Below are 9,013 nucleotides of genomic sequence, written 5' to 3' on the forward strand. Positions count from 1 at the left end.
CCTACACCCTCACAAAAAGGTGTGTTGGACTCTTGGGCACCTTTTTGAGGGGTCTTCTTGTCATCATTACACCCTTGCACCCTCAGAAACACGAGTAAGGGTGTAAGGGTGTCACATGCACATTACAGGCACCACACATGCATGCACTGAGAAAAAAAAGTCACATTAACTTGGCTGTATACAGCCAGTTAGTCTGGCTTTTTTCTCAGTGCATGTGCGCTGGTTATGATGTGCATGGGCTGTATACAGCCAAGTTAATCTGACTACATGTTCATACCTTTAGAGACATTCCATAACATCCAATGTCTGGCCGTATGATGTTTATGTTACTTGTAACGTTTACAGTGCCACAATATTAAAACATGTTTGTGCTGCTGAAAACCTTCGAAAACACTTTATGTATTCCTGCTTAACTAAGTAATTGCCTCATGCATGCATCCACTAATGAATAAAGACAAAAAAGGTGTATATGAAAGTTGAATACTCTTTTAATTTGTGCGTCTTGCATATACAACCTTTCAGTATGTTAAAACTCCCAGCGTCGAGTGTTTGTAGCTTATTACGCGTAGCTTCCTCGGCGTATACAAGCACGAGCTCATTCAATGTCCATGCTCCCTAAAGAGCATGGTGTGCGCGCTCGCGCCAGAGTGACAATATAGGGTGGATGATTTTAATGCGTACAGATGTAAAAAGGATGACCAGTATACACGAGTAACATCTTCACTTTATGTGTATCGGGCTCAACGGACATCAGATCGCATGATAATTAATAACCTGTAGACTAATTAACTTAAACTTTCGGGGTTTCACTTAACCATTTTATGCGTTTTATATTCATTGCAGCGTTGAGAGCAAGTAAAGTTAGAGACTAACCTAATCTGAAGATTTTGAATGAATGCAAAGTGCTTTGCAATATCAAGAGATCAGTTTCCGCGTTTTTGACACGCAATTCCGAAGCTATAAACTAAAACGCCACAAGCCCTCTAGATTGTGCATAGAAATGTGACATACACTTTTCTGGTACCCTGTTACCCTCTCGGCATTATGTCATCGGCATATCCACCAAAGATGCGCTGGCCACTTAAATACGAAGAAACCGAAACGACTATGTCACCCCTCATAGGCTTCATTGAGGACAGAGCTTTCTTACTGTGTATTTACTTTTAGAATCGCGCGACAAAATCAGAAAACTGATCTATTAATATATCAAAACTCTTGCCTTTATGCGAATTGTTTAAATTGATTTTGGCTCTGACATTGACTGCCGTTAAAACCTGCAGCTGCAATATGACCTACGAAAGTGTTAAATTAATTTGCCTGTTTAGGTTAATTAGCCCACTGATCAAGACTGTAATCTTCTAATACAATGTCTGCCGAGCGCGATACCCGAGCAGCTTGGAGTATACCAGGTATTTCAGCGAAGACTGAAAAAATTCCTAAAATGTGTGTATTCGAAGTACAAAGATCATATTCTCGGGACTGCATTACTCGTGGTGGCGGACGTCAGAAATGCGCGATACCTAACAAATTAGGTTGTTAATTATTAAAAAAAAACTAATTAACATTTTCATTAGTAAAAAGACACATGGTTCCAACCAGAAACTTGCGGAGCGTCATCAGAAAGCACAAAATTCGTAATTTTCAGAAAGGCTTTGAACGCGTGAAAAGCGTAGTGGTGCGCTGAAGTTACCCCTCGTGCAGCAGATACACAGATAGCGGTCTGATAAGGCGCCCGAGCGATTCTTCCGTCTCTTCTCAGAGCCCTAGCCTTGTATCTGTTCCACGAGTGGTAACTTTAGCACACTACGCTTCCTACGTCCTGAATATTTCTGAAAATTACTGATTAAGTGGTTTTCGATGACGCTCAGCAAGGTTCTAGTTCGAGCCATATGTTTATTTTCACTTAATATAAAGTTAATTAGTTATATGTAATGAAGTACCGCACTAACTAGTAAGTATCGCACATTTTCTGACGTCTGCCACCAAGAGTAATGCTGTCCCGAGAAAAATTACTTTTACCTTGATCACACTAATTTTAGGAATTTTTGTCAGTCTTTGCTGAAACACCCGTTATATGTACCGGTTACCTAATCTTTAAAGGCCCAGGAGCGTTGGGCGATGCTCCTGGGCCTTGAAATCGAAACCCCTTAAAATAGGTGTTCCAAAACACAAGAAATATTAAATGCTTTTCTGTTGCACTTTGAATTAAACATCCACTGGGCGGTCATGATTGCTGTGGTCCCTTCCACTACATCTATGACGCGCAACAGTCGACTTTTCTCGATGTAGAGGAAGAGCGCTTCGGCCTCTTTGAAACTCGGGCCCGAAAATACGAAGCAAGGGGTAAGTGGTTTCTTCGCCTCCTAAAAAAAAACGAAACACAGCATTCTAGATATACACTTCGCAGTCACCATGGTGTACACCTGTATATCTATTTATAAAGGCAGAATTTTCTAGCTGACTCAAGTTCTTTCGTTATGTGATCAACACACGTCGGCCACAAAAAGGAGCTCTGACTAGTACTCAATACTTAAATATCGGCTGTTATTTTCTGCTGAGATGAGTGAATGCTTTCTGTTTGCTTTCATATAGGTATGTTTGTTGAAAAACAATTGCAGTTGTAATATGATGAAGTATCTATGCTGAAATACCAATTATAAAAATATATTCGCATTTTAAAATATTATTTTGGTTCACAGTAAATGACTGTTAGACATATGATTTCCTGTTAGAAATATTTCATTTATAAGCCTGTAGGTTTCTTTTTTGTTGCAAAAACTGTGAGATATTCTTGATGATGGTAAAAATGGCCTTTGCATGGGGTGCCACTAGACCTACCAATGTCAAAAAGGATTTTCAGTAGTTACACCACAATCAAGCAACATTAAAGTGAGTTTTTTTTTTCCTTTTTTTATGTTATCATGGGAAGTCTAGGAAACTGGAAACTGCATGGGGGCCTTACACATATTTACAATTTTGTTCTAATGACCGAAGTACATTACCACTTATATATAATTTTGTGCAACGCATACAATGTTCTAGAATAAGGGCTTTTAAGTGAAAGCTTACCGAAGGCAAAGACATCATGTGAGTTGCACTATAGGCTGCTTAAGTACGCTTGCCAGGAGTTCCAGGGCACGTACGGCCTGAACGTCTGCAACAGAAACGCATAGTAAAACTGAGCCACATGTTACTCGTGCTAAATTAGAAACAAATACATTGCACGTCTTCATTCGAAACACGATAATGAAGGAGAGCAAGGTTTTAAAAAGCCCATGGCATGCAAGTGAAACCGACGGATTCATCATTATTGTAAGAGTGCATTTTTTAATGAATGACCTTAAAAATAAGACTTCTTTTCCTCAAACATTCCTAAAGACAGTTGCAGGCGTGGCATCCAGCTGGTGCCCCATGAGTGCAAGCGCATCCAGGGTGTGAGTGAAAGTAACTGAGACAGGCATCTAATTGCAAAACCTGCTCACATGTACAGACATGGTGGTGACTAAGTGCCTTGCTTGCAACTATTTATGGGGAATCACTTCCTTCGCTTTGACTAATGTACGTATAGGTTGAGAAAGGTACAAATTCTTACATCTGCTCTAAAAGATAAACAAATGTGTTCGACGAAGACAGGCAGTGCTGTCCTTCAGAAATGACAATCTGTAAAACACTGAGCAAGCGTCCATTTATTATTCGGTGAATTTCTTGAACAGGAGGATATGCATTTGTTAGTACATGACATGGCGGGCTTCAACCACTTTGCAGGGACGTGTTTGGAAAAGCTGATAACACAAAGGAGCGTCTCATGTACTTAGCTTCGAAACATTTCAGATCTAGCTGGTGGGCGCTTATTGTAAAATGAATGCATGCTTGATGCTCCATGGTACGTTTAAGATTCAAGAACTTAACAAGGTGACTTCGATATTATACATTTTTGTAAACAAACTATACCTTCCAGGTACGCTTCATCCAAACATTTATATCCTGGATAAATTATTGTGCCAAAATATGGAATATTTTTAAATTAAGTGAACTCTTCTTTCTGTCCTCTGAGCTTTTTCTTTTTTTTAAATTGAAGTACTTACATTTACACTTAGCTTGCACCATTCGAGAAATGCGTGTGTAGCAGCACCTGTGATGTAGGTCAATGGACATTGCTCGCAGACTGTTATAAAACATTGCTTGGTCTTAGTTATTTTGAATCAGCAGTGAAATTAACTGGATAAATAGAAACCAGAACAAGCATGTCGAATGACTTTAACGGAAGAGGTACCTTCATTCAAAACTTTCCCTTGGAATAAATTTAAGTCCTGAATCCAGGAAAGCATTTCCCGTGACAGAATTATCCTGCACTATTCGAAAATCTTTAAACACATGCCTGCTCTTTGCACACAACCTCCTATTTTATGTAAAAAAAAAAAAACTGCTTAGCACTTCCATCTGTGTCTAAGGGAACGATTAGTCCGCAATGCACATAAAAAAGTTATATTAAATGCAACCATTTGTACCGTAGCACTGCTGTGTTTTGTGTGACTATTCAGATTAAATCGATAGCCCACTATTTCATTTAAACAATAATATGTAAATTAAGCTGCACCCATTCAATTTGCACAGTAATTTACACTATACAAGCTAACGGTGAAATAGGCAACATTTTAAAAAAGTGCACAATAAAAACTGATGAGAAAAACTGTGTATTGAAAATAGTACCCCAACAGATGGTGCGTTCTACAAAAACACACATCTGTTAACCTTAAGAGAAAAGAAATCCAATAGAGAAGGCACATCGTGGCAACACTAATCTGAACATCTGCGCATTTTTAAACATACACGGTAACATACCATCCTTCTGTTGGTATATGTTATGCTCAAAGCGGTATAGTACTGCTTTGAGCAGATCATACGTATGCCCTTTATTCCTATACACGAATCATCACTTACGTTTCTTGCGTCTTGCACCGGTTCCTGGCGGGTCAATTTCAAGTAAAGGCTTCAGGTCTTTTTTGGAGCCCCCTTGGTCTCTTCTTAGAGCAAGTTTCACAATCTTATGGAACGCCGCCTCGACCGCTTCATTCCCATCTTTCTTCAGAAGTTGCTTGAAATCCTCAAACAACTGAAACATTGTGAGCGTTTGAATAAAACCCATGCATTTGTAAGAACAGTGAAATTCTTAATGTTTTTTTCACCTCGTTATTAAATATCTTTTATTAGCCTACTAACACATTTGAAGCATTCTGTCGTGTCGCACAACTACTGTAGAATCCTTTACTTCGTGCCCTCAATTTTTTTACAAATGCGATGACAGACATAATCATGACCACTAACCTATGAGTATAAAAGTTGGAATTTGAAAATTAGACTGAAGACATGCATGTACCTTCAAATTACGCAAATTATTGGCTTCGTGAATATTTCGGCAATATGGAACTTGCGAACGTTAAAGAGATACTGCAACGAAATTTCGGCGCGTATTTTATGGTCTATATGTGTTCAAAGGAGCAGTATCACATCGAACACACCAATATCTTGTTAAAAAAGTCACGAAAAGGAAATTTAAAACGAATTAAACGATTTGCAAACAGCACCTGGTGGACGTCGCTAACGCCTCGTTTGTAATGCCCGTCCAGGATCCTTGACAGCTAGTGACGGTGAGTGTCTCGCCTCCGGCCACGACGAGAGAAGAGGTGAAGGAAGAACTCCCGTCTTCCCGAGAATTACTTTTGTGTGTTCCAGATGTAGCTATTGTCCCCCTACAAGATTATAAAAGATTAACCCGTCACTCAAAATTCGTACAAAAGCAGCCGCTTCGGTGGCGGGGATGACTAGGCCATCCCCTCGACGTCAGCCTCGCCGCAGCTTTGCTTGTCCCGAGACGACCTATACGTCACGATTGCGTCGGATGTCACATGCTCTAAGCTGAGCCTTCTCCGAGCGCTTGCTAGAGTGGGCCGTTTATAACAAAAATACAGCCACCGGGCTCAAAATACAAATGTGCAATTGTCATTTACGGATATTGTGGATCATATTGAACTTATTTTTGAACACGACGGATATATTTCAAATTTCGTTGAAGTATCCCTTTAAAGGTTGCACTGTACTGCTGAAGTAGATCGCTGATAAATATAGTGCAGCTCCGAAATGTAAAAATGATCAACCTTGGTTTAGGCTAGTTACTTAAGGTAATATTAAAGGCAGAAACGTCATAATTAAAATGGTGTTTGACTGAACAAATTATGCAAAACATTAATTCTGAGAAGTAATTTCGTAGTATGCCATAAACCGTTAAGCGACAGCTTGAGCCCATATTAACCTAAAAGGAATTTGCTGAAGCACTTTGTGCCCCTGATTTAAAGTTTTCACAAATGTTTTATGAACAAAAAGATAGGACGCAAACTAGCTGGTGATGGTTGAACATAACTTAGGACAAAACTGAGAGACTGGGGAAAAAAGGACGACACAACACACAGCCCTTGAGTATTGTCATCCTTGTTGTTTTTTACAGCTTTGGGGTTAAATTTTACAGTATGTTATGTATGTTAAATTGTTTCAGTGGAAAAAAAATGTCTATGTTCTTCAGAGAACAAGTTCGTAAAATTACAGCTTCTTACAGACAGAGCAGCTTTGTGTAAGCTGGTTCTCCTAAATAAAGCCCGTCTACAAATTGCGTACAAAAGAAACTACTCACCCATTGAATGTCCCTGAGATATGGATACTTGTCGATAGCTTCAGCAATGGATAACTTGCACAAGTCTTTGACCCTTGCGGAATACGTCAACTCAGGCCTGCAGCACATTTGTTGCCTGTCGGGGTTCGATTTGGTCCCCCCGTGACTAACCAGGCCTCATGCTGTGTGAGACTGTATTCGTCTTCTCCACTGGGAGCCAAGCCTTGGGACTGCATAAGGATTAAACAAGGACGATTATTGTAATTTTATATAAAAAAACACATGTGCGTTACACCGAGCTCTGAATCACCGACCAGTGTTGCGCCAACTTTGCCCCGCTATAACTCCATTGATGCAGCGTCGACAGCCGCCCTTGGTTGTTTCCCACGGCTGCCGAACTTTGGTCGGTTTGCGTACACACGGTCAGTCTCCAGCTTCCGTCTCTCATTTTTGAACTTTTGGCGGATGAGCATGACCCATGAATTCTAGAGTATTAAGATTTATTGATTTATTTATTCAAAATATCTGAAAGGCCTGTCCGGCATTAAATCATCCATAAACTTTACAATGCAGGTAATACTGTAAAAAAAACTAAAAAAGTGCCAATAGCAAATGATTTTTTATTCAAATTGTGAAGTTTACTTTCACCAATATTAGCGATAGCCCAGTGCAGCAGCTATTTAATTTTCTTCCGAATTTTTTTTAAATTCCAATAACATTTGCATACAATGAATAAACAATTCGCATAGAGCAGTCAACACACTAAATAAATTTACAAGACCCAATGCCCGTTAGTCAGCCATTTGAGCTTTCGAACAATCCTAACAGCCACATTTACAGCAGATAAACTCGGTCCATAGCAAAAAGAAAAAGAGGCAAGATCAGCTATATTCAATGCAAAACACCTTGAACAATGTTTACTACTCAGTCATTGTAACAAATGCATTCCTTTACTTCGGTTAGTGCTCTAAACTGGTCTAGATCTTCTAATTAATTTTTTATACTTCATAGCAATCACAGTAGCAAAAGAAAGGCCCAGCTACTTGTTCGACTTTTTTTATTTGTTTTCCTATTATGTAACATTATAAAAGCTGAAAACGCGAGACTGGCACATAATCACGACTCCGCAAAACATTACGAAGTATGTACAGTTCGCCATACCTACTGCAAGGTAACATTTGCCCCGCACATTAAATCAAGAAACACCGTGCCGAGAAACCCATATCGTACCAAGAAACACCATATCAAGAAACACAAAATCTTATGTTCGAACTAAAATTATAGAAATTATATGGCTTGAAGCGAAGGGCTAATAATTGGGCTAGTCAGTAATTCATCGGATGAGGTCGAGAGGGACAAATACACTTTGCTGTGTTTCTGTCCCACTCTTGTCCTCTTTTTTGTGCCGAATTTGCTGTCAAGCAAAGACAACTTAAGAACTGGTGCTGAGCACATTAACCAAATCGTTAAACAGCGACGACGCGAAAGCGACATACAGATTCGGATGGATGCTTAAACTTATGACGCAGAAAAAAAAAAAAGAAATCTCCGTTTCAGCTTTTCACCGATGAAGTGATTATGCTTCCAGACTGCTTAGTTTCGACAGTTCGCGAGAAAAAAGGCGCCGGCGTAAAAGCGAAAAAGAAAACAGGAGCACTTTCGTCACTCCAAAGTAGTTTTAGCGGTTATGGCTTGATAGAGAAAACCGAAGCCAGCCAGCCGGTATATAACACTCGCAGTCGCTACCACCACATTTAAGCGTTAAACAAGTCGAATACTGTGTAAGCGGTATCAATATTCAGTTCCTGGATACCTGGACACATAAAGAATGTTCTACAAGCATGCTGCATAAATATTCTCACCTTTAATTGCGTCCACACGTGGAAGTGTCTCCGGTAGCAGTTGCGGCGATTCCAGCAATAACCGAAAGCAGCCATCTTTAATAAGAACGGGGATTGGCTACGACTTACGCCTGCCCTTTCTAAAAAGATTTGCTGTAGTTTCGGTTTCGATATCTTGGGTGGGGGCTCGTTTGCATTTTTCTTGCTTCGCGTTTCAACAAATTTGTTTTTAATATGTTGTTTTAAGTTAAAGCTTAGTTAAACCCTATTGGAAAAACGTACAAGAAACAAACCTGCTGCTTGTACAGTTCTGGTATGACACCAACGTAATTTCTTTGTGTTACGCATGCAGCTAGTTTGGTTTGGCGTTCTGCATAACTGGAGATACCGGCACCGCTATGGCTCCGGGTCTGTCTATACTGGCAGCCACTCTGCTTGCCGATATGATTCGGTGTGGCTGGTATGATTTTGCGTCCGATGACGTAGGCGACTGCCGTCGTTCCAACAA

General features: G+C 39.9%; 1 long non-coding RNA gene across 1 annotated transcript; it reads right to left on the reverse strand.

Moving 5' to 3' along the window:
- Positions 1 to 470: 470 nt before the first annotated feature.
- LOC115309825 lies at positions 471 to 8,599 on the reverse strand. The gene is made up of 5 exons (XR_006077748.1): positions 8,527 to 8,599; positions 6,686 to 6,894; positions 4,942 to 5,113; positions 3,070 to 3,154; positions 471 to 2,363 (listed from the first exon to the last, which is right to left on the reverse strand). It is a non-coding gene; the product is annotated as an uncharacterized LOC115309825 (long non-coding RNA).
- Between the last annotated feature and the right edge of the window lie 414 nt (positions 8,600 to 9,013).

This window comes from Ixodes scapularis, unplaced genomic scaffold (genome assembly GCF_016920785.2).
Source record: "Ixodes scapularis isolate PalLabHiFi unplaced genomic scaffold, ASM1692078v2 PGA_scaffold1__304_contigs__length_218370807, whole genome shotgun sequence".
Lineage (NCBI taxonomy): Eukaryota > Metazoa > Arthropoda > Arachnida > Ixodida > Ixodidae > Ixodes > Ixodes scapularis.